The sequence below is a fragment of the Culex quinquefasciatus genome, chromosome 3 (genome assembly GCF_015732765.1).
Source record: "Culex quinquefasciatus strain JHB chromosome 3, VPISU_Cqui_1.0_pri_paternal, whole genome shotgun sequence".
Classification (NCBI taxonomy): domain Eukaryota; kingdom Metazoa; phylum Arthropoda; class Insecta; order Diptera; family Culicidae; genus Culex; species Culex quinquefasciatus.
The window spans coordinates 133,315,238-133,338,420 of record NC_051863.1 but is presented as its reverse complement, the minus strand read 5'-3'; the positions used below and the strand labels follow the sequence as shown (position 1 = coordinate 133,338,420).

The following is a 23,183-nucleotide window of genomic DNA, read 5'->3' as shown; positions in this document are numbered from 1 at the left end:
AAAACACTGAAAATCGCGTGATTTGCCAATTACCTGTGTTTTCCCCCTGGCGGCCAAGATAAAAACCTTAATCCCACACACACACGAATGACGAATGCGCGCTCCAATTATCAATCACATCATCGAAATGCAAATTCAAACCAGCTCCAATCTTTCCCGGAACGCCCCCGTTCCTCCAGCCGGTGATATCGCGCGAAAATTCCCTTCAGCGCAGCGCCCCCTACGTCATCCACCGGTTCGGTGCCTGCGAGGCCCGATATATTGTACCCCTGCGCCCGACCTGACTCAGTCTTGAACAATCCTTCGAACGAAACGAATCGAATCTCGCTCGCGTGCGCGCTCTCGTAAAACGCCGCGCCGCGCCAATCAACGATCACGACCACGATCACTCACGACAGTTCAAATCCCGCGCTATCGCGAGTTTTTTTTAATTGTTATCGCGAATCATCGAATCAACTCGACAAAGTAAGTGACTGCTGTGGTGATAGCTTGTTTGGATGTGAAAAAATGGTGCAAGTTTTTGCAAAATCAGCAATATTATTGATTTTGACGTTTCTTTTCATCGAAACCGACAATACTTTGGTTAATTGCGTCGAAAAATGGAAACAATGTTGACGTTTTCAACCTGAGACCGTTGACACCGTTTTCGAATTCGCTTGTGTTTACACGGTGACACCGAAAGGATTACTTTCCGTGTACAGTGAAACCCCGGTGGTTCGACACGGACTGTCGTCAACAAAGCAGAGTTGTTTTGTTTTTTGTTTGGCAGTGTTTGCAAGAGTGGTGCAAAAAGTGACAGTTCCTCAAACGTTCAACCCAGCGTGGTTCCACCGTGCAGATTAGGAGGTTATGTTCCGTGGTCAGTGTCCGGCGCGTGATGTGCATGTAACGACCTGCACCTCTCTCTCTCTCTGTCTGCAGCGGGTTGGCCCTGGCCTAGCCTGACATGGATACGGCCGGTGTAGATCGATCTGCGAGTGTGTTTGCGAGAAATGCAGTGCGCGCGCCATTCCGTATGCAGGGCACAATGTCCTCCTGTGCTAGTACCTGGCGAAACCTGACGCGGCTGGCCTCACCAAAAAGAAGGGGTTTCGACACAGACTTTATGGCCCCGCCGCGAGACTTCGACGAAGATCGAAGCGATAGCGTTGGTTGTGCGCGCTTGTCACTCGTGGTTTTGACGTTTCGAGAAGAATGGATTCAGCGTGAGCCAAGAACTGTCAAAAATTTGTATGACTTGTGACGTTTCGTTCCAAATTTCCCCTCTGTGGCAAGACAGCACTACGTCTTGACAGAGAGCGGGTGGAATGTCAAACGAACCGCGGCCGATATTTACATATTGACTAGATTTTATTTTTATATAAACTGTGAACACACAGAAATAAAGAAGTGATTCGTTGACACTTTCGGTACACCTCTCCGCGTCACCTCCCCAACCACCCGCCTCTTCGGGGCCTTAAGTGACTTAAGGTGCAGCTTATTACGGCGCGGCCTCAGCTGGTACCATACTGTCTGGGTCGGGCGCGCGATCGAATTAAGTTAGACACACCGACTAAGAAAGAGCAAGAGCGCTCTCTCCCTCTCTCGCTTACTCCGCCGTGATTGGCTTGTTGAGACAGGCGATGTCTCGGAGAGCTTGTTGTTGTTGAGGTTGCGCTCGTTGGTTGTAAGTGATCGTTAGTACCCGATTACATTCTTGGCTTGCCCTCGGTCGTTAAGCGGCGCGGTGAGCTCTGTGAGGATGATGGAGATTAGCCGGGTTTAGGGTTTGTTTAGGTCGGTTCTGGCCGAGGAACGGTTGAGCTGTTTGTTTAAAGTGATAATGATGATGGTGGGAGAGAGAGAGAGGGTGAGAAGGTTTGAAGTGGAAAACAGCGTGTAAACACAGATTTTACAGATAGTTGGTCGGGATAGAGGGCTTTAGGAAGTGTTTGAACAGAGTCGTTATGTTTTATTGAGTTTACCGGCGGGTGTGAAGTGGTCTATAAAAGTTTTACTTTCATAACGAGTGATTTAGAGGGAATTTCAATCTCACCAGAGAGAAATTCGCTGGAGACTAAGTCTCTCTTCTCTCACTGTCATGATTTTTGGATAGAATTTCGCTCTCACTACTACATTCGCAAATAAAATGTCAGACGCAGAAATCGTTTACTCTTTGATGATATTTTGAAAGTTTGGGGAAGATTTTCTTGGTACTTGTCTCATCACGTCTTTGATGGGAAATGTTCGATGTAAGTTTAGATTTCGGTTTGTTGGATTGAAGCCGTTGTACATGAATACTTGAGGTTCATTTTCTCAGTTAGTGATGAGTGACAATATTTAAAGATTTTTGAAGAATTGTGCAAATCATGTTCTAAAGTCCTATGTAAGATATTTTTGAAGTTTGGTAGATCACTACCGTACCGTATTCAGCGTTGTTCAATTCTCAAAAAAAACTCCAATTCACGCGACAAATGTTCAAAGCTGATTGCCGCCGCCGCAAACAAATCGAAAGCGCACCCTGATTCGATCAATTGAGTCCCTCCAACCAACTCGCTCAAAGAGTTCACATTCCATGGCAAATCAATCAATATTATTAAAGAAGCGAAACGCGCGTTCAATTTCCAGCATCCGACCAAAGTGCACCCAATCCCGGGCTTTGACGTGCGGTTGGTTAAAGGTTTCGTTAAAAATAGCACAAAAGTGGCAGTGGCGGTGACGGCTGGCGGTCACATCCCGTGGCGGTAATAATGTCATCTGGCCACACTGCCCGTCGTCGCCTCCATACTTTTATGGCGAGATAATTGGCGTCCAATTACAAACATTATCGCGTTACAGCGGCGTCGACGATGCGTCGACCTTGTCCGAGCGATGTGTGTGAGATGTTTCAAACAAGAAGAAATGGTTCATCTTGGGAGATTTTTAGCTCATTCGGTGAGTTCAGGTTCTTGGGACTCGACGTGTTCTAAGTCGGTGCGGGAATGGTCATCATGACTGCAGTTGGTCTGTGCATCGTGTTTGCATTTATCGTTCCCCTAGTTGGACGTCAATTGTGCTAGATTGCATTAAAGTACGTTGCGCCAACGTTGGCACTTGTTGCAGAGAGCGCCACCATTTGAGCTGGGAACGCTGCTTGTAGTAAAGGCACTTTTGACAAGAACTTGAACTATTCAGACTGAACTTTACTTTAAGAATAAGTGAGGATCATTCTTTATGTACTGTAGGTCAACAAAGGGAAATCCTTCTTCAATAATGAAGATTCATTCAAATAGTATTTTTTTTATTTCTCCTGTGTTTGGAATCTAAAAATCTGATAATTTAAAAATAAGTCTTATATTTATAAATTGAATTTGAAATTTTTGTCCCTCGGCTCTACCTAAAGTCAAGGGAAGCAAAAAAAACAAACCTTGCCTTCAAAACTTGGAAACAGCATTGTAGTTTATACAACAAGTCGCAAAAAGAAGATTTGTTCAGCACGAGTTCTACATTTATCCAAGAGTTTTTATAGTTAGAGTTATAACACACCGAGTGCTGAAATCAATTAAGTTTTGCAGCGAGTTGAGAACAATATTTTTTTGATAAATCCAAAAACAAAACAACAGCATTTGAATCGATTTTTTTTATTAAAACGTTTTTTTCCCGCTTGAATGTTATTATTTTGCCGTCAAGATTAGTGTCAAACTCCAAAACAGTATCGAAAAGTATTTCTTTTCGATTCTGAATTCAGAAAAGTACTTTTCAGCACTGTTGTTTTTGGTGATAAAGAGTAGGCCGTTTCGTCTTTCGAGAATGATCTATTATCGGCTTATCAGAACTTTTTATTATGAATTTCAGCATTCATAAAGTGTGTTTGTCAATTCCAAAGTAATAAATAGCTCTAATAAAAGTAAGAAAGCAACCCTCTATTGTAAACGTATATAAAAATGTGGTTTTAATAGCGTAAAACTACAATTGTGATGAGAATAGGTCGGAAGACTTACTGTGACGACAATGGGTATATTTTCCCTAAACAGTAAAAATATAAAATTGTAAAGTTGAAAAGTGTGAAAATTAACATTTTTTACGCTACGCTACTGTAAAAAATAGCAAAATAACATTGATTTTCTGCTAATATTTATAATAAGGCCTTAAAGTGTCCTAAAATGCTAAAATAAAAGTTAGTTTTCAAAAGTTATTTCAATGAACATTTGTACTTTAAAAAATAAGTAATTTTGCCCAATGATTCTTATTCCCCTGATTCGATTGACTCAAATAAACGAACAAACAACAACAATTATAACCCCTGATTTCCAGGGTATTTTTTCCGAGCAGAATTATTTTTTTAACAAGAACGAACTCTTTAAAATGTGTTTTAAATTAGTTGTGGAAAAATAAGGTAGACAGTTTTTTTTTTGAAAGACAGTAACCCGCATAAACGAGAACTTTAAAAAAACTTTTTGTTAAATGGTTTTCTCACCATTTCAGAGATCGTAACCACTATTTGAAAAATGGTAGGAAAACCTTAAAAATACCATATCGGAAATGGTACCTTACCATTTTTCATAAAGTTCGACCATCTGAATTGAGGGTGGTTAGCAACGGTAACTTTAAAAATCTCCGAACAACGTTTCGTAAGATTACCATTTGTGTAATGGTAAAAATAAAGTAAATTTTCGCGAAAAAGCGACCTTTTTCTCTCGGTTATTAATGTTTGAGAAATGGTTTTGAAAAAGTATTTTAAGGTTTTTCTTACAATTTTTAACCTTGCGACTACTATTTCAGAAATGGTGTGTAAATGGTATTTTAGGGTTTTTCTTGCTATTTTTACCTAGCGCTACTATTTTGGAAATAGTTTTCATATGGTTATTTAAGGTTTATCCTACATTTTTTCCCAGTTTTACTATTTCAGAAATAGTTTTCAAATGTTAAATTAAAGTTTATCATACAAATTTACACTTTTTGAGAAATAGTTTTGAAATAGTTTTTGAAAGTTTTTCTTACATTTTTTACCTACCTATTTTTTACAGAATTGTTCACTTTTTGACGGATGGTTCACAGCAATAATATTTGAACTTTAGCGGCTTAAATTCTAGTTGAATGTTGATTCTGTTTAGTTGATCATACTGCCAAAATCGTCCAAACCTGAAAAAGTAAGAAGAAAAAAATCACAAAGTATCAAGTTGAATATAATATTCAAAGTATCATATGTACTTATCTGATTATGCAGATTGATTGATGCCAATTGTTTGTTCGCTTGGTCGCATCCTCGGCGGAACAATATTGTCGGCCGGCGGCAAAATCTCTTTTGATCACCGATCGAGTTCTCCAGCACCAGCTGTTCCGTTTTTATCAAGTTCTCCACGGCGCTGAAATGATCAATAAGAAAAATATAAACAAAGTATCTGGTAAATTAAATGATTTGTTTGAAAATTATACCTGCGCACAAAACGTAAACAACGACCAGCCACACAAACGTTTCACTTCAGACTGTTTTTGCCTGCGCTAAGCGCTTGCCTGCGCGAGAGCAGGTAACGAAGCGTAGCGAGAGAAGAGAAAAGAGAGAACGCGCAAGGCAAATATTATTTTGCGTTGAATATAAATTATTGATAAATTGATTTAGAAATTTAATGCAAAAGAGATTCTGCATTCAAAAGAAAGCAAGCCCTAACTTTTTGAAGATTGTGTTTCCTTTGATGGTTGGTGTAGATTATGCGAAACAATGAATAACTTTCGCAGAGGATCTGAAACTTAATTTCGCCGGGACAAAACGCACTATTTGTTTAAAATATCCCACTACACCTCCACATCACCGATTCCGTTGATGCTAGAGCACGGAACCGTAATTCCGCTGGTCAATCTAACTGACCTGATACTGTGAAGATCGACGTGCGATGGTAGAGAGCGGTCCAAAAGAATTTAATAACTTCCGCTCGTCACACTCGAGACATTCGTCGCTGACCTAGCGGAGAGTCGAAATCGACATTGGCACAGGTGCCACGACACCAGTGATTTCGCCCAACCAGTCTAGAAACAATGTTTTGTTCTGGCCATAATGTGTTAACATTGTGGAGCAAAACTGCTAGCTCCACGGCGGCCAAAAAATCCAACGCTGCCATAGTGATACGATCACTCACCGAAACACCGCGAATCAAAACCCGTCGAATTTCGCTCTAGTTTCTAGTTTCTTCTGAGCAGGTCGTTTGCGCATTTGCGACGGCGAAGGAGTCGCTGGGTTTTGCGCTCCCGCTTGAGCAGGTTCGGGTCGAGGTACCGGTTGAGCTGCTTCCGCCGGACGTGCCGCGCCTCGATCTTCATGCCGTCGCGTGTCGTCTCGAGGACCTTGATGTGTACCTGAAAGAAAACAACTCGGTTAGAGACGCGTTTTTTTTTTTGGCTGTAGAATCGCTCAACGCACCGCATGTTTGTGCACGGCATCGGTAAAGTTCTGGATGCTTTCGGTCAGGTTCACGTTCAGGTTCTCTGACCGCTCTGACCCCATGAACCAGAGCGAGCAGAGTGTTGTCTGCGCCCTCGCCGCCGTCGTCCTTTTGGTTTTACTCCTGCTACTCGAAGCACTTCGGGTTGACGTGGGCCAGGTTGATGTGCAGGATTCGCTCCAGGTTCTGGATTAGGTAGCGGATCTTGGACTCGACCAGTCCGCACCACTCGAGGTGGTCGTCGGTGTTGTTCGAGGTCACGAGCAGTACGATAAAGTAGCGATACTTGAAGAAGAAGCTCGGCGCCTCAAACAGCTTGTCCTAGCCGGCCTTGCCGAGCATGATTTCGTCCGTGATCTGCATGCCGCAGTTAAACTCGTTCAGCATGACCTTCCGCGTCGAGCTAGACACGTGGAAGGTCGAGTTTTGTTGCGGGTTTGCCGGCGTGATGATCGGCATCAGGTGGAACCGGCCCTGCACGTTCACCCGCGGATCCCACACTTGAAAGCCCAGATTCACGGTGTCCGGCCGCTTCAGGAACACCGGCTGGGGCCACTTTCAGCGGGAAAACACCAGAAAGAACTTGTGCACTTGCGTGGCCGCGACGACATTCGGGAGCTGACACGTCCTGGCCACCAGCATAGCCCACGACACACCTCCAAAGTAACCCAAAGAGTTGGAGTAGATTCCATGCTCTGAAAAAAAAAACAGTGAAAAGAAGAAAACCCTAATATTAACAAAAACCCTGAAAGATACCAACCAAAGCTCAACTTACTCTTCGCCCACAGCTTGATCGAACGCAACGCCAGCCGAAAGTTGTCAATGTTGGGCACCGGCCGCAGGATCTCGTCGGTGGCGCGGCACCCGTTCAGACTGCGCACCAACTTGGGTCCAGATTCTTCAGCAGCATATCTTCGCGCAGGTCAAAGTTGTCCGGAATCTCCTTCAGCGCATCAATCTTGATGCCGTCTAAGTTCATCTTGACGACCGGCACAAGCGCCTCCTCTACGGCGCGGCACTCTGTCACCTCGGGCTGTTTCTTCAGCAGCTCGAAGAACGACCCAAAGTAGTCCTGCCGTTCGATGTTGCGCGGCGCCACGCACAGCGCGTCAATATTCGCCCCCTTGTGGTTACCGCCCACCCGGTACGACCCAAAAGTGTAGATCTTCCCGCCGAGCTTCTCGGCCAGCACTTCCGGCATGTTCTTCGAGATGGACACATTGCGCACCCACTGCTTGACCAGCGTGTTCAGCTTGGACAGAATCTCCATCCGGTGGTTCAGCTTGGACTCGTCCTCAAAAACGTTGTACGGCTCGAGCGCCTTCTGCAGCTCCACCGTCTTGGTGTGGTCTTCTGTCTTCGGTTCCGCCAAACTGATGGCCGACGTCATGCCCATCAGTTTTGTTGCTGCCAGCCGATGCTGCTGCTGCGGCCGCCGCGTGCTCAACGAAAAAAATCCTATCAGAAAAAAACTTTGACGGCACAGGGAAGATAACAAATCAAAACAAACATTCTTCCTCCATGCACGGTTGCACCAAATGCAACACCAAGTTGACAGTGTCGTTTTGGATTTGAACTTGATTTTGAGTACCTCCAGCTGACCGTGTATTAATTATTCAGTTCAACTGCGATTACATTTTTTTGGTAAACGTAGTTGAACTGAAAAAATCGTATGAAAAAGTGCGAAACGCATTAGCAATGTGCGATTTTCAGTTACAGTGTAAACCTACCAAAATAAAATGTAATCTCCGGCAATTCCTCAAAATGATCAACTCACATTTTGGGTGTATCGCCCAGTTTTGACATTTCTCTCCTTCTTCGCAAACGCCCTCCCAGTCACGGCGTTCTAGCAGGATTCTGGAAGAGTTCTCACTGAGGTGGATATTCTAACAGCATTCTAGCAGAAATTTTCTACTAATTAGCAGGATTCTGGCAACCAGCTGCAGCTAGAATATTTCGTGACTGGGCTCAAGCTGATTCATCTGTGAGAAACCGGCGCAACCAGAACAAACAACAACAACAAATCTGTCGTCGCAAGTCCATGTTTAAAAAAAAAGTTATGTTAAACAAAACTTTTAGTGAATTTCTGCTCGGAAACTAGGCTTCGTATTGGGTTTGTATTTTGTATATGAAGAATTGGAGAACAGAGCGGCGGATCGTTTGCCTGATGTGGCTTTCGATGCTGGTTCTATTTTAGTTGGTTGGATGGGAATAAAGGTGGTCAACCACGATTGAAGGGAAGTTGTTGCAGGGAGGACAGGAAATAATTCAGGTTTTTGATTGTGTGCCGCTTGTGGAAAATCTCTTCGGATAGTAAGGATAGGGCTCGTGCAAACAACGTGGCTACGTGACTACCAAAATTCAAATTCGAGATTCTTCAAATGATTGAAAAGATTTTCCAAGAAAGTGCACCCCGTATTGTTAACATCACTTTATTTTTATTTTTTGCATGATGGGCGCCAAAATGGGGATTACGCTCCGAGGCACAATTTTTATTCAAAATAATAATAAAACCTGGTTGAATTTGGTGAAACATATTAGAAAATCATTACAATATTTCGAACAGATATATAATATCGCGTATTGAAGTTAACCATTTGAACTTTAAAATAACCTTTTAATTTAGGATAACTATTTCAGTAAACATCCTCAAAAAGGTTTTCAAAGTCATTCAGAAAAAAATCACCATTACAAACTTTTTAAAAACCCTAATTATAACGGTAACTATTTGACAAATGATCATCCAAGTTCGCCAGTTGAACCATTTGAATTTTAAATTTACCTTATGATTTAGGATAACCATTTCAGAAAACATCCAGAAATAGTTGTTTAAAGTTATCAAGAAAATTGTTGACCATTATGAACATTAAAATAACTCTATTACGTATGGTAACCATTTAACAAATAGTTATCGAGGTCCGCCAAATAACATTATTACAAATGGTGACCATATTTCATAAGGTTTTTTTAAGTTCCACACTGCAATCGATATAGTTTTCGTTTATCCGGGAAGTAACTTCTTTGATACCACCTTTGATTCCATTTGGATACAGAATGTATTGAAATTTCTAGAAAGAAATATAAAAAAACCATTTTTAGATGTAAAACCGCATTTGCAATCGGAAAGTATTTTTAAGAAATTATAGTCAGCTTTTTTAAAATGCTGTGTCCAATCTTTTTCATTCCCAAAATAAATAGGTGAGAAAATTCTCTACAATTTCATTTTAAGGACTTCGTACACCAAACCTTTGGTTACTATGATATTTCTATTCAGAAACAATATGAAGAGAAAAAAGAAAAAGTGAAATAAATAAAAAATAAGTATGTTTTTTCAGAGTGTGACTTGTAGTACTGTATGGACAAATTGAGGACGCCAAATGTACTTTTTGGGCCCAAGGAACTCATGGAAAAAGTTTCATTGAAATTAAAAAATAGAAATAATTATTATTGTTAGGAAAAACTAAATGAATTACTCAGTAGAGACATTTTCTAAAGAGTGGGACCATCCATAAACCACGTGGACACTTTTTGTGAATCTGTTACCCCCCCCCCCCACGTGGACAAATGTCTATACAAAAAAAAATTATGGATCGTGGACAAACGCCATGCCCCCCTCCCCCTAAAGTGTCCACATGGTTTATGGATGGTCGCAGTGTAGAAATTTATAAAAGCCTGCATAAAACCCTAAAAAATGGCTACCACCCATAAAAAAACCATTACAATATTTTTAAAAAATATCTTGAGAACGAATTTTCTGATCGATGTTATGTTTTCGGCAAAGTTGCTTAGGACTTTTCAGAGAAAAAATAATTACATTCTAAAAAATAACCCATTTTTTTCAATTTGACTTTTCACACAAAAAAAAAATTGAAAATTTAATGTTCTCATTTTTGGATAAATATGTTTTAAATGACAAAAAATGCAATCTTTTGAGCTAAGACACAAGTTGGTCAACATTAGGGAGCGGCCGTGGCTGACTGGTTACGGTGTTCGCTTTGTAAGTGAATGATCCTGGGTTCGATTCCCATCTGCTCCCAACGAGAAACTATAGGAAATGTAAATCTTGAAACTCTGAACATGAACGAAAAATCAAAATCTCTCGAGTCGGGGTTCGATCCCCGTCCTTTGGATTGGTAAACAAAAAAAAATGCTAACTACTAGGCCATCGCGACTTGGTGAGCTATAACTGGAATTAGGAATACTGTACCTACCAACTATATACGCGCTGGGTCCTTGTCCATTTGGCAAGGGTTCGGAAGTTCTAAATAACGTTTGAACCCGATTGGTGCAAACGTTCTTCAGGGCGGGGCTTGTCGATAAAGCAGAAGTACCTCGCGCTCGGCTAGCCAGCGTAGAAATGGGTCACCGAAGCTCGGCAGAGCTAACACCCTCCAAATGCCTATGCGAGTTATTTGCATGTATAGAATGTAGATCTAAAAATACATGGAAACAACTCAATTTGTAAGAAGCGGCCGACTTTTATTGTAAGATGTAAAATTGAAATGTACTTAATGGAAATTAAGATTGCGTTCACCGAAAAGCCATTTTTAAATTATTGTAGAATACGCGACTTTTTTTTCTGTAGAAGTCATGACCAAGCTTGGTCGTAGGGGTCGTACCGCACCTCCGTCACGAGATACCGTTTTTTTTCGGAATTCTGAGTACGCTATCAAATCGGGCGTCCAATTTTACATAAAGTCCCTTTTGCATCGAATTTCCAAACCATCACCATTTTAGGCTGCAAATTATTGAAAAACACGTCTTCTTTTGAAAGTAAAACAATGGAAAGGGTCGTACCGCCCATCCGTCACGATATATCGAAAAATTGAGCTCGGATTCGTAATAAGGGACAAAATGACCCCTTAGAACAAAGTGTGAGTTGTCGGAGAATTACCCATTGAAGATTGTACCAACGGATATGTTGTAATGCTAATGTCGTCGACAAGCGGAGTAGGCCAGACATTAAAGGATTTTTGTGAGCAGTGAGCATCGCATCAATGGTTGGTTTGGGCAACGATTCTGATGATCCGATCGACACTGATTGAATGATAAGTACTAGTTGAACTGACCATCAGAACCCTTGCTTTCGATTTTTAGGAATTTATATCGAATGCTCTCGAAGCTGGACGCTATCCTGGAAATTGTACCCAGTAGACGACGAACTTTAATCGCAGCTCTTGTAGAAGAACACGCGATGGTTTGGCACCGGCTGAGTAACGTTTCTACAATTTATTTCCACGCCAAAGCTAAAAATAGCCCAAACACAGGTACGACAACGGGGCTGCTCCTTTTGCTGCTAATTATAACAAGTCGATCGTGACTTTGCAGCGTGATCAAGCGGCGAGGCGTTCGAGCAGGTGATTTCGGATTTCGCTTCCAACGAGTTGATTCGGCTAGTTAGAGCGGGTTTGTTCCAGCCCGGCATGTGATCAAGTGATGTATGAATCCAGCCGCTTCTATCGGCTTGCCGAGTAGTAAATCATTCAAATGTCAGTTCGCTTTGACGGCTTCATCGAATCTCTGAGGGTTGGGTTACGTCGCGCCGGCCACAGCAGAAACTTGCCCCGTAATGGTTTGCTGTTGTTTCACATGGGAAAACACGTGCTCCGTGGTGGGAACCCTTGCCAGGCCGGTTCTACACATGACCTGGAACGCGCGATTACGACGACGGCGAGCTTAGTCACGACCATCGGCACGTTCTGGTCCCTGGATGTCAAAGTTTACGCTCAAGTTATGTTTGCGTTTGCCAAACAACAAGCTTGTTTGTGGTTTGAGCGGACTTTGTACAAGCGAGTTATGATTCATCTGAGACTGGAGTGCGTGGCGTGCGAACATCTTGAACCACTTTGCTGGACTCTCACTTGCTAATCAGGCCCATCTGGCGCGTAACGGCGCGACAATTACGGCGGGTTATTTTTAGTACCGCCCCGGGTGGACCCCCGCAGTGCGGCCGCGTTGCGTTCAGGTACACCAATTGACGTCAATTGACGAGATCTGTCGCTGTTTTCACTGCTCGTGTAAAACCATTTAGGGGTGTTTTTCATTTCGCAGTACTACAACTCTAGTCGATAAAACCGATTCTCGCGCGTCTAGCTTGCACCTGTTTCGGAACCTAGAAGTGGAACAATTAAACTTTTATTGCCCAAGTCCGATCGCCGCTTGCGTCATGTCTGCGGTCGCTGGAGTCGGTGATCCTTGCGGGTCTCGCGCGGCTCCGTGGACCGTTTGTGTGTAGGCTAAAAATAGACGGACAGACGGAGGAGGGCCAAACACCCGGTGGTTGTCTATTGAAGTGCGAAGCGCGTCTTCAAGCCGACCGGGGGTCTTTGCTGAAGATCGAGAAGGGTTGCGGTTAGGGGGAGGTACGACACAATTAGCAACAATACACACAGCCAGACTGAAGGTGTGTATTAGGGTGGGTACGTTTTTCAAAAAGTTCTCGGATCAAGTTTTAGTATGGTTCCCCTTGTAGGGCATGCCCATAGGGACTTTCATGCCAAATATCAGCTCATTTGGTTGTAAACTGGCTGCGCGCATCAGGGTTAAAGTTTACATGGGAATTACTATGGGAAATTGGAACTTTTTGTTCAAACGCTCCTACAGGTCTGGGAAAATCACGCGCCAACTTCTGGTATGGTCAGGCCTATGGGAAATGGTCTGGAGAACACTTTTCCCGAAGAGAGCATATGGATTCGTTGTCCCTAGACCTGGCGCATCGACAAACAATCCGATGTCTCCGGAATCAACGGTTTTTCCTGAAAAAGCATCACATTTTCCTTAGCATGCTATGAAAGCTTGATGCACACGGCGACGCCATACGTCAGACAGCTACCACGTGGGTGAGAAACGGCTGGAATATTCAATTGCAAACCTTCTTTTTAATAGAAAATGATCATTCCGAGCGATCCTGATATTATTTAGTCGAATTCAGAATTTTGCATAGCAAATTTGTATTTTTTTTTGCAAATATTTCCACCACGTGGTAGCTGCCTGACGTATGGCGTCGCGGTGTTCATCAAGCTTTCATAGCATGCTAAGGAAAATGTGATGCTTTTTCAGGAAAAATCGTTGATTCCGGAGACATCGGATTGTTTGTCGATGCGCCAGGTCTAGGGACAACGAATCCATATGCTCTCTTCGGGAAAAGTGTTCTCCAGACCATTCTCTATAGGCCTGACCATACCAGAAGTTGGCGCGTGATTTTCCCAGACCTGTAGGAGCGTTTGAACAAAAAGTTCCAATTTCCCATAGTAATTCCCATGTAAACTTTAACCCTGATGCGCGCAGCCAGTTTACAACCAAATGAGCTGATATTTGGCATGAAAGTCCCTATGGACATGCCCTACAAGGGGATCCATACTAAAACTTGATCCGAGAACTTTTTGAAAAACGTACCCACCCTAGTGTGTATTTATGAACATGGGTTGAGCAGTCGGCGGAAAAGTTAGTATAGCTGAAAACGGGTTTCCCTGTACGAGTTGAGTGTGGTGGTTATCTCGGAGCAATTGAGCAAAGGATCTATTTTTAGATCTGCAATTACATCCGACAGAGAGCTTAAGGCGGCTTTAGGTAGGTGTGGTGCACCTTGCCAGGACTGTTAGTGCATCGGATGTGGTAGCAGTGTTAATTGTAATGTTTTTGATGATGAAATATTCTGGCAAATAAACTCACGAAATAACTTGCGACAAGTCAAAACCAAATTAAGAAGAAAAAAAAAAAGCTCTGGTGCAATAAAGATATGCAAAATATGATCAACTCCCTAGCTTCTCAAGCCACCTTTATTTCACCGTCTTGTGTGGTGTTATGGTTAAGGTGCCATGGCAAGACCGAATAATAAGAAAAAGGTCGTCCTCTGCGACACCGATTTGCCGTGGACCTTCTCGCTCCATTGAAAAAAACTCGAACCACAAAAGACAACAAAAAAAAAGCTGAATGAACACACCGCGCGTTATTCAATATCTTAATCTGCTGGCAACGCTCCACGGGGAGTCCCCCTCACTCCATGGACTCCCACCACCACCACCCACTTTGAGGAAGATTTGGCGAAACATGGAACGGACCACACTAAACTGGTCTCGCCGCGGTTCGGAAAGGTTATAAACAAACCACGAAATGATACTGTTCCAACTTCCCCTCCCCTCTTTCTACCTCAAATCTGACTTGATGCAGTTTGGCTGAATGCACGGAACGAAAAAAAAACCGGACGGAAGAATTGGTGGTCCCCCCACCCCACGAGGGGGGAGCGAAGAACGAAGCAAGTTTCGCATTTCAAAAGAACCGACCGCCAACACTACTTGGTCGAACCGTGTCTCTTTTGGGTTTTGATTTGCTTGGGGTGGATACCGTGTGGTGGGGGTGGCTTGAAAACTTCAGAAGTCGTCAAATTATGATGGCTTTAATTAAGATTTTTTTTCCAAATTGGAATTTTCAGTAGTCAAGTTTTAGAAATATTGATTCAATGTTTGCATTTAGTTTCGATTTTTTTACGTTTCTTGATTCTGAACTTTCAACTTCTAATTGTTTGAATAGATGGCAGAGAGTTGAGAAGGTCAATATTTTTATCTACACGCTTTATCTACATAATTTATTGACATTCATTGGCCTCCATGTACGAAATATCTATGATTTTAATATTTGAACTTTTCCAATCAAATCTAATTGTATACAAGGGCACCAGCCCGCCCAATGAAAGCAACGTGGAAGAAGTTTTGGTTTAGATTACGCTTCAATTTCTTTCTTGTAATTATTTATGATTGCAGTACTTTAGACAAATCAAAATACAACAGTGAAAACATCATTCTGTCCAACATTCCAACATAATTTTGAAAATTACAAAGCTATTAAGTATCTTCAAACAATTATGCTTTGAGAACTAAACGTTGATCCTTTAAAATCTTTCAAAACAAACATCAAAATTGTCTTGACTTTTACGAGTTTGTTTTCAGAATAGAACTAATCAGACGATAAGAAGTAAGTCACAAGATTTCGATTTCAAAATGTCCGGTTTCCGGTTTTCTCCCGAGACGAACGAAATTTTCCCTGTTTTTTACATCAAATTTCGTTCCAAAACCCTAATTATCATTAAGCTTAGGATTTTTCATTTACATGGTCTTAAATTTGTCCAAACTCGAAACTAGAGGTGGGCAAAACCGCTCTTTTTTAGGAACCGCTCATTTTCGTTCGCTCATTAAAAAGAGCCGCTCTTTTGAACGGCTCTTTCGGTCTTTTTCAAAATATGGACGAAAAGGATATTTTTAAGAATGTATTATTTTTAAAGCTATTGCACATTGTAATTATACAAATTATTTGGCGATCTCTATGTCAACATTTCTACTTGAACCTAAACGTTCGAATGATTGAATGGCATCCAAACTTAAATCGAGGAGACTGTGGAGAAATTGCTATTTATTTGAAAATAACGTTTATTTCTGCCAAAATTAAACTAAAATTTAGCTGATATTTTATTTAGAGAAAATATTCTGTTAACTCTTTTTTATATTCTGATTTGATCAAGTATGTAAACGCTGAAGTTTATTCGGGCAAAAGGATTTATTTTTTCCAAAATCTCTCAGCTATTAAGTAGATTTTTGATAATAATAAAAGCAATTTAAAATACTCAAATTTGTATTCAAGTTATACTTTAATGTACGATCAGTACAAAGAAAAGTTACTTCGTTTTGTTTATAAAATCTTTAACTTTGGAATTTAAAAAAATAAGGAAACCGAAAATATGAGCTTGAAAACTATTAATTGGTTTCCAATATGAACATTAATGTTATTGAGAGTCTTTCAATATATATAGATGATAAAGTTGCTATAGACAAGACACCCCAATGAAATATAACAATTCAGCTCTGAAAATGTCGGGAAATAGCCGTTTTTATTATAAAGTGCTTGAAAAACACCAAGTGCACCAAGGGACAATGCTGGGATTATTTTTTATTATCATTAAAATATTTGAAATTGTATTTTCAACACTCAAAAACAAATTTAACACTAAAATATTTTGGAAATTTAATAAATTATGTTAAGAACCAGTTTAAACATGATTTCTTCTTGGAACGGATCTTTCAAAAGACCGGAGCTTAAAAAAGAACTGCGGTTCTTTTTTTGTGAGCCATGGTTCGTTCGCTCTTTTTAATGAACCGGCTCTTTGAGCGGCTCGCTCTTTGTTTGCCCACCTCTACTCGAAACCGTAAAATCTTCGTTTTCATTGAGTTATTTACATTTTTATTAGAAAGCAGGAAATAGCTATCAGAACGTTTGGAAAATCAATCCTTTAAACAATTGAACTTCAAAATTGAAGATTGCGTGGAAGAAAATAATTCATGAGGAGTTTTTTACTGCCCGAAATTAAGTGAGTATTTTTGCTTTGATAAAAAAAAAACATTTTGCATCATTAGTTCGTCTATGCCGTCCATAAAAAAAATGCTATAAAAATATTCAAAAATCGCTAACTCGAAAACAATTTTATTCTGATCGATTATGTATCTTCGGCAAAATTGTAGGTATTATTGTAGAGAATTCTTCAAAAAGACTGTTACGATCTTTTAAATAATATCATCATTTTGTTTTTATATTAAATTTTCAGATGAAGAATCATATTTAAACAAAAAATAATTATATTTTTTATGTATTTGCAATAAAAGGGGATTTTTGCCAGTCTTGATAAAAACGGAAATTTTAAATATCTTAAAATTTACTATAAATTTAAAATCAAATCGGGACCGTGGTGTAGGGGTAAGCGTGATTGCCTCTCACCCAGTCGGCCTGGGTTCGATCCCAGACGGACCCGGTGGCATTTTTCGAGACGAGATTTGTCTGATCACGCCTTCCGTCGGACGGGAAGTAAATGTTGGCCCCGGACTAACCTAGAGATTAGGTCGTTAGCTCACTCCAGGTGTAGGAGTCGTCTCCCTGGGTCCTGTCTCGGTGGAGTCGCTGGTAGGCAGTTGGACTAATAATCCAAAGGTCGTCAGTTCGAATCCCGGGGTGGATGGAAGCTAAGGTGTACAAAGAGGTTTGCAATTGCCTCAACAATCAAGCCTTCGGACACCTAGTTTCGAGTAGGAATCTCGCAATCGAGAACGCCAAGGCAATGCTGTAGAGCGAATAATTTGATTTTTTTAAAATCAAAACTGGAAAGAGAAACCATTTTTACAAATATTTTATTTTTTCAATGAAAACAAAATGCATTAGACTTTTTGATAGATATACCGTGCTCAACTGTTGTTTTCTTAAAAATATATTTCAAGATATAGAAAATATAAAAAATTCCAGACATTTTTAGACCAATAATAAATTATTTAATCTAATTGATTTAAAAAGAAAGCTTGCTCATTTTTTCTCAAGAAAACTTATAACATTTTCCCGGTGTGCCAGTCGAATTCCCGGGTATTACCAGGTTTTCTTCCGGTGGAATCAAATTCTCGACTTTGTCCCGGGTTTCCCCGAGGTGACGACCCTGAAATAAGTCGTTAGTACACAAATGATTTTCAATAATAAAAAAAAATATCTGCAAGATAAAACGTTTTCACATAAATCCAAAATTAAATATCAATATTCAATAACCTTTGCTTTAATAGTCATTTTCTTCGTATTGTCTTATTCACATAAATTTAGCTTTTTAAAAAACCATTCAGTAAAAATAGGCCATACAACGGACAACAAACGGCTCTGTAATTTTTTTTAATTCCGAGTTATTTATAAGTGTATTTAGTCTTTCCCGGAAAGTTGGAAAATTTATAAAAATGCTATTTTAGGTTTTACAAATCTCAAAATTGAAGGCATATTTATTTCCAATGCATTCATTATAAAAATTAATGTGATTTTGAAGTGGAATCCAAGTATTTTCATTGAAGAATCTGATTTTTTTCCTATAATTAAATTTAAGTTGAGTGAAATGGTTTTTGCTTTTTTGGGCTGCATTTTGAATAGAAAGTTCAATTTTGAAACTTTATTCAAAATATTGAAGAAAAATCATGCAAGATCAATGTTTCAACTGCATCTTAGTTGACAGTTTTTTATCCACCTTCCTCATATTTTGAGGGACTGTTGTTCTGAAATTTTGTTTTACTGGTAATCGAGACTGGCTGAGACTAAAATAATGTATGTAAAATCCCCATCTATTCTTAATATTTCCAAACTTTGTTTGCTTGCCTTCAGAAGTTTTTTTTCGAAGTTCCATGATTTATTTATCGTGAATTCTAATATAACAATATGTGAAACCGCTAGTCAAACCGGTAAACTGAAAATCTCCAACTTCGGTTTAAATTAACCAACATTCTGAAGATTTTTAAGGAAAATTTCATTTTTTTTGTTAATTTGATAAACAAATATTGAACCATTTTACCAACTACACTACTAAGACGTTTTTGGTAAAAAAATGTAAATCTGCTGGTTTACACTTGTTTTACACCTCCTCACGGTAATTTGCATTCAAATATAGCCCCCGTCCTCTTATTGTGGAGACATGTGCTCGTGTGTGTCACATGCTCAATGCAGGTACACGCCAGCCCCCAAACCCAAAGGGGGGAATCGTTAATTTCCATATCAAAGTGGCCAACACCGTTTTCGCACGGTGAAACAAATGGATCGTTTCTGAATATGCAAACGACGGATTAAACATGTCCATTAATTTTCACAAAGTTGTTTTCGTACATATCGCGATATATCGTCGTCGTCGGCGTTTCTTCCTTGCCGCGGCCAGATCTTGTTTTTTCTTGTCCTCCCTACCCCCTCCCTACTCCCCACCCTGCGGGTGGTACGCGTTTTGGGTGGCACAAAGTGGAAGACTTTCGCAGAAGCAAGAGAGCAAGCGAAAAAAAAACAGCAACATCAAAAGAAGCTGAGACTCTCATTCTCATGAATGAAATATGTTCAACAGGTGTTCGGTTCGCGGCAGGTCGCCACCAAAAGGCAAACATCGGACAGCCGCCCCTCGTTGGAGCTACCCTAGGTTAGGGGGGAACGCGAAAAAAGTTGTTCTGCTTTTCTGGAAACTGCGCCGCCGCCGCCGCCGTGCTGGTTTTGAATATTCATGGTTTGGACTTGGTTTGGAAGTTTTTTTTGGTGGACCAATTACCGTCACCGACGTTGAAATCGTTTTTCAAATCCGTAGACTTGCTGGCTTATTCCTAGTTTGAGAGGCGTGTGATATCGCCATTAATCGAGCTGCTTTAGTTGATTGACTGTCCACCAGGCGGCTCCACCGATAAACGTAAACAAAGGTTAACGAATTTGTTAATTAACTGTTTTGAAAATAAATTTAACCATTTTATGCACAAATAACTTAATGAAATTTAATTTTCGACAACGCGTTATTACTGTATTTTTTCACCAAACTTAAAACTTATTTAATTTGAATAAAATCGCCCAAACACACCATCCTAGTCGCGTGGGGAATAATTTTCGGTTTCGCAAAGAAGATGCTCATGATTTATGTGCTGCGTCGATTTCGCCGTTAATCAACACCACCTGTGAGCAGTTTTGGCAGAAGTCTTCTATAAATTGTGAACAGTTTCCACACGCTTCCGGTTGGTCAGTCCTTGACATTTGAGGCAGTATCGTAGATTGTGCGAAATTTCCGCCACGCGTCTGGCCAAATATCGTTATTTCTTGAGAATCAAGCAGAAATTGATCTTTGAACTCCGGCGATAATATTTATTTGAATAAATTTTGCACAAATTTGTGCTAGGCAGCTGCAGCAACCACGCGTCTCCAGTAAATCATGGAGTTGAATGTTTATTTTCTGGAGAGTTTCCTGATTCAAAGATGAAATGGTTTTTGATTAGGTACTTTACCAGTGTTTCCAAACCGGTGAGGAATGTCCTCTTCGGGGAAAGTTGGCCTTTTCTGGGGGAAATTTCATGGTTCAAATGTGAAGTGTCCGATACGACTAATTAAACACGCGTTTAGTATTAGGATAAAACTTTATTATTTCTAGGTATAAGTTTACACAGGACGTCTTGATTCGACGACTGACAACGACAGAAGAGAGCGACTCTTCATTTGGGTTGCACAACCGAGCTCATTGCTATAATCTAGCACTAGAATTACGACTACCTACTGGACATTACACTTCTGCAGGTTGGTACTATTTTATAGTACCGAGGGATACTACAACTCTCCCACACATAACCGTTGACGACTACCGATTCCTTTGACCTTTGACAGACTGTCGACGACAACATGGCGAATCACATTTTCAATTGAGGTTATGTTTTTTGATTTCGTTAGCTAACTTTTTTTCCTGACTAGGGACTACAATTTTATCAAGACTTTACTCTACAGACTAGACTGACGACTGACAACTGAAAATTCAACTAATTTTACACGACTTTGACCTTACTTTGAGCTTCCTGACTTGGTAGCTTCGGCACACGCGTTGAAACGCAGAACCTCGACATTTTCCGACAACTCGGCTACGCGTTGATCCTCGCTGGCATCTTGGCTGGACTGATCAGACTTACCGTCATACTCACAGTGTGTCGAAATGTGAGCTTTTTCCCCACACGTGTGACAGGTCCAGACTCGCGCAGGACACGTGGATAGATCATGGCGCCGACCACAGCGAAAGCATGGCCCAAATGGACGCTTGAGATGTGACTTTTGCTCATACTGACCTTGACCTCTCCCTCCGACAATGGATCGTTGCGCACTTACCTTCTGCATGGTCGCAAACCTAACCTCAGACTGATTCTCTTCCTTCGGTGGTAAAGCTAGGTTATGTTTCACTACCACGTTTTATTCACTAGACCCAAATTTTCACAACTGATTTACGCACTACGACTTCACTTCCGATTTACTTACTTCAACGGGTTTACCCTCGTCGCCAGGTTGAAGTGTCCGATACGACTAATTAAACACGCGTTTAGTATTAGGATAAAACTTTATTATTTCTAGGTATAAGTTTACACAGGACGTCTTGATTCGACGACTGACAACGACAGAAGAGAGCGACTCTTCATTTGGGTTGCACAACCGAGCTCATTGCTATAATCTAGCACTAGAATTACGACTACCTACTGGACATTACACTTCTGCAGGTTGGTACTATTTTATAGTACCGAGGGATACTACAAAATGGTTCATTTTGCGTACCTTTGATATTTTTTATGAGTCAAAAATTAGTTTTTTTTTGGTTTGGTTCGAAAGTTGATAAAAAAACATAAAAAAACATTTTTGAAAAGATATCAAATCATATGATCCTTTATGATCACAATACACTTTACCAAAATTTGTTTTGACGATTGTTTGCTGAAAACGAATTATGAAAGGACTAATGTGCTGCGTTCCCCCTCCTCAAAAAAATGAAAAGACAGAAAAAATTTACTGAATTATTATTGAAAAAACTTGTTAAGTCGATTGTAAACTATTCACAACACATTGTCATACTTTTTTTTATTAAATCATATAAATACTTTTTTTCAACTTGACCATGTTTTTTTTTGCTCTCTCTCCAATAGCAACAGTTCTATTATTTTTTTATTCAAATAAAGCTGTTAAAAATATTGATTTTGCGTTTTTTTTTCATTCAACCTTAGCAGTTGAACTTATAGTTTTTTTTTTTCGTTGTTTTGGGTATTGAGTTCTCTTGGCCTTGTAAAATGTATGTGTTTTGTATGATTTATTATCGCTTAATTATTTATTTTTTTCAAAGGAAGGATTTCAACTAATAAAATTAACCTTGTTAATATCTAAAGCAGAGCTAAAAGAATAAAAAAAAACAATTCGAGCAGAAGACTAAGCTAACAATGCAAATAGAACAAAAAATAAATCATAAATTGAATTATTTGGCCCTTTTGAAATGTTACTCGTGATTAAAAAATCTTTAAACATTTTTTTTCAAATACTTGAGACAATTTCACACGATCAATAGTTTTCAAGATATCATTGATTGAAAATTTAGAGCCGAAAACTAATTTTTCGTAAGTTTTATTCTTTGTAAGGCAATTCTCAGCAACCAAAGGACTGATCTACGAAGTCCTAAAATAAAATTTGAAGTGAATTCTCAGCTTTAAGAATATTTGTTATAGAAACATTTAAAAAGAGATTAGAGATTATTTTCTGAAGATTTTAACCTAAAAATTGCTTTAACTCGAAAACGGTGCAGTTTATCAAAAAAGAAAATAAAGGAGTTCTTTTTGATTCCCAATAAAAATTTTCATATAAAAATGATGTATTATTTTGTTATGTCTGCATTTTCGAAACTAAAAAAACACTATTTTTCAAATGAATCATAACTTGGTCGTACACCTATCTCAAGAGTTGGCAAAAAGTGCCACTAAAACTTATTAAAAATATTGAAGGAATTTTTGTTCAAAGTCGAGATTTTTCAAATGTTTGCATAGCACTTTGCTAGGGACAGCCTCAATTTTTAGAAAGAAACCAATTATGCAAAATGGCTAACTTAAACCCAAGAAATTGATGGAGAAAGTTTCATCCAAGAGAATTACTTATCTGTACAGTTTAGCGGTACTGTACATCCGAATTTTAAGAAAATTTATAATATTTTAATATTCTTTGAAAATATTTGTAACAGCCTTATCCAAAGTTTTTTTTCAGTAAACGTAGTAAGATCAACACTTGGATCAAATTTAAATAACAAATGAAATATTATGCAGAATTTACTCATTTTGAATTATACACGAATTGGTTTCCAAAGAAAAGAAAAGCTTGAATTTTAATTTATTTGTTATTACATTTATTTTCATTTCAAATGCTTTTGGAATATTGATAAAATTCAGCAAACAGACTACTTGTGAAAGTTTTCTAAAATTATATTCC

General features: G+C 39.7%; 1 protein-coding gene and 1 pseudogene across 1 annotated transcript in view; one reads left to right on the top strand and one right to left on the bottom strand.

The window, feature by feature from the left end:
• The first annotated feature begins 300 nt into the window (after positions 1-300).
• The window catches only part of LOC6035469 (ion transport peptide), a 67,203-nt gene continuing 44,320 nt past the window's right edge, over positions 301-23,183 (top strand). The window contains exon 1 of the mRNA XM_038262408.1: positions 301-465. The gene's annotated coding sequence lies outside the window, so the exon portion shown is untranslated. The remainder of the gene's footprint in view (positions 466-23,183) is intronic.
• LOC6053738 lies at positions 5,206-7,791 on the bottom strand (annotated as a pseudogene).